Raw genomic sequence first — 3,622 nt, forward strand, 5'->3', positions numbered from 1 at the left:
GCAGCCTCGGCAGCTCAGCGTTCAGCACCCCTCCAGCCCGTCTGTGAAACCAGGTCTGGAGGAGGCTCCGCCAGGACCTGACACCGGTTATTAGCCCACGCAGCATGTCCCAATGACTCACCAGGAGCTGAATTAAGAGGTGTTTAGAGTCTTTGGAGCTCAAATCCCTCTGCAGCCTGGCCCTCAGGTCCCCTGTTTTGCCAGGTGCTTTCTTGGAGAACCTCTTCTCCCAGGTCCAAGCACTTCTTTTGCTGGGCAGTCCCACTTTCCCAGGGTTCTGCTTGCTTCGGGTTATTTCCTGCCCTCTGAAATTGTTTTTCCTTGTGCCCCACGTCCTGGGAGACCCAACCACACCTTAAATCACTCCCGCGATAAGGGACTGGCTGACTCACACGAGTACTTCTCCCCGGTCCTCCTGCCACAGCTTGGGACCTTGTTTAGCTCATTTGCAAGGCAAACAGCCCTGCCAGCCCCACGCTGGGTGCTGGGTGCCCTGCTGAGCACCCTGGCAGCAACACTCCCTCCATCCTTCCTCAAAGAGGGACTGGCTTTAGTTGGGATCGCTGGGCATCTGCAGTGGGATCCTCTCGTTGTGCGGGATGATATGGAGTGTCTCCGAGTGCTGGTCACCAGTGTCACGTTAAGGGATGTACCTCAGTGCCAGCATCCTGGCAGGGCATCGAGCTCCTCCCGAGAGCGTTGATGGGCTCTCTGGGGAGGTCCTGGCTGCTGTGGGTTTGAATATCGACTCAATACCTCCCCGGTGGTGCTTCCAGGAGGTGCTGCGGGGAACGCAGGGCTCTGTCGGGATGCACCGCAGCGCAGTGTGGAGCCTCTTGCACCAAGCTCGTCTGCAGCCACATTTGCCAAGTGCCCAGAGAGGCTGAGGAAAGGGAAAGGGCTCTGATGAGAACGCGGAGAAGGGTCTCGTCTGGAACTGAGCCAGCCCACGGGCCACTGGCTGCTGTCACCGCTCTCCCCTTCAGAAGGACAGGGTGCCATCTCAGGAGCTCTGCCATGAAAGCAGCAGTTTTCCCTCGAGCTGTGGGCATGTGGGGGTACCTGGGGGCTAGACTGACCACTCATACAGCACTGGACTTCCCTTGTCCAGCAGAAGTTCCGTGGTCAGTGAGATGCCTTGAAAAGCAGCAAGAAGCAGAATCAGGCTCCTTGTTAACACTAAGTCTCAATTTCTGTTATTTTAGTTTGTTTTTTGAAGTGCTTTCCTCCTTTTGTACATGGAACTTGCTGAGGATGATGGAGGGGGTTGGTGGTGGAGTGGTGGGGGGTCCCACAGCTCCTGCCTGAGCGTCCCAGTCCCCCCAAATCATGCTGTCGAAGGGCACAAAGCTCTCCTCCTGCACACCCTCTCCGCAGTGGGCGTCTGCTCTTAGGGAGGAAAAACATCCCGGCAAAGGATGGGGAGTTCTCCTGTGAGCTGGGCTGGGTGGGGGAACGCTGAGCCAACATACCAAACCAGCCAGTGTACCAAAAACAACCCAGAAGGAGGTTATTGAAGAAGTCCCACAGGAAGGCAGGTGGAGAGCTGGCCGCTGTGAAGCAGCAGCGTCCCAAGGTGGTGGGGGGAGCAGGCTGAGGCCAGCCACACTGCTGGTCACATCCCTTGGCTGTGCTGCTCAGCGCCCCGGGAGCGACACAGTCCCTTGGGGGATGTGGGGGGACAGGATGGGTGTATCAGAGGTGCCAGAGGTGGCTTGGGGGAGGTGGGAAGGTGCCCAGGAGAACGTGAAATGCAGGGACCCGAGGGGCATTTGGTCTTCCCTCTTGGCTCAATTCGAGGGTACTCCTGGTCGGGAGGTGGTGAAAGGCTCTGCGGGGCTGTCCGACTTCACTGCCGTGGCTTTGCTGCTGCAAATTAAAGGTGTCCAAGGAAATGGCAGGTTGAAACGATTTGAGACAAAAGCAGCTATGGGGGTTGGGGATGTGGGTTGGCACTGAGCAGCAGCTTCACCAGGGCATGGCACCCCACCATGGGGAGCTTGTATGTACTTTGCTGTTTAGGGACTGTGCTGGCAGAGGGGGAACTCCTGGGACTGGGTCTGGGAAGGGAGGGACAGCTGCTGATGTGGAGTGCCCTGTGAGAACCATCCAGGCAAAGCAAACCAATGGCCAAGAGGGGGAAGGAGCTCGGGGACCTGACTTGGTCCTGCTGCAGCATGAGGGATGGGGCGATACTGTGAGCACTGGGAGATGCTGTCAGGAGTGTCCCCACCTTATTTGTGTCCCTGATAAGCCAGCACCAAATGACCAGAGCCAGAGAGAAGCAGAAATGCAGTGCAGGTGCCTGTGCTTGCCAGGGAGATGTGCTGCCCCGTCCCTGCCATCCCCAGGGGCACAGCGACTGGCACCGTGGGCTGGCTTCCGTGAGGGGAAGGGCTGGTGGCAAACCTGCCTGAACGGCGGTTGGTTGTTTAAGGTGAAATAACACCTCTGGGAGCTGGAATTGTGATTGCAGGTGGATTTGCAGGGTGGAGCCGTTCGGGGAAACGCAGCTGGTTAAAGGGTAACTCCAGCTTTCCTGGGTCAGGACGAACTCATCTCTGTGGGGAGGAGAAGCCCTCGAGGCCAAGAGCAGCTTCCTCCTCCCGCACCAGGACAGTGGGGGGAAAGCTGCATTTCTGTGGCTGCCTTGCATTCACTCAGTGTTTTTCTTCCTTCCCGTGGGCTCAGTGCCCATCCTGCACCCCAAGCCAGAGGGGCTGACCTGGCCCCATGCCCAGCAGTGAGCTCTCATCATCATCATCCTCTTCCTCACCTCCAAGGGTTGGTTGGCTTTGTAGTGGGGTGCTCCTGCCTGGGTTGGCACTCCTTCCCATGCACCCCCGGACACAGTGTCCCAGAGCTCCCCTTGGCATTGGGTGCCCCGTGGCCGGGGAGGACTCCTCTTCCCCAGCCCAGGTTCACGTTGCAGGAGCGTTGCCTCCACATCAGCTCCAGCCGGCCGCCATCCCCAGGGAGGCTCAGGGTGTCTGACCGCCGCGGATTGCAGTGCTGGACGAGCTGCTTTTCCCCCCGACCTCCGGCGAAGGCTCTGCCTCGCACGAGGCCAAGCACGCTGGCCCGGGGCCAGGGAATCACTTTGTGCTCAATGTTTTAAAGCCCCACTGGAACCACGGCGAGGACTTGCACAGCTTAAAGCTAACCAGATGCTCGCCCGCGCTTCGCGGGGCTGTGGGCAAGAGGTGTATTGGTGCTCAGGATCCAACCCCTTGTGCTCTATGGGGGAGATTTGAAAAGGCAGAGCTTTTGATGTTCTCATCAGTGCCCCCAGCCTGCTGCTTCACTCAGCATCTTCCTCCTGGGGCTTGGACACCAACAGCTCGTTTTCTCATTAACACCTGAGCAGTGAAAGGCACCCTCGGCATGCCCAGCGTCCTCCCAGCAGCTCGTCCATGCGTCCCTGCTGCTCTAATAGCAGAGGGAGCTTCGATCTGCCCCGTCGCGCTGCGGTAATGCCGGTTATTAGTGGAAGCATGTCCTCCCCCCAGCAGTCACCCAGGTGATTCATGTCCAGCCTGTCATAATCCTTTTTATTTTCAGCAGTTTTTAGCTGAAGAATGTTAGTCCAGAGTATCAGTTTAATAAAAATGACACTTTGCAT

This window comes from Buceros rhinoceros, unplaced genomic scaffold (assembly GCF_000710305.1).
Source record: "Buceros rhinoceros silvestris isolate BGI_N320 unplaced genomic scaffold, ASM71030v1 scaffold31894, whole genome shotgun sequence".
In the NCBI taxonomy this organism is placed as follows: Eukaryota; Metazoa; Chordata; class Aves; order Bucerotiformes; family Bucerotidae; genus Buceros; species Buceros rhinoceros.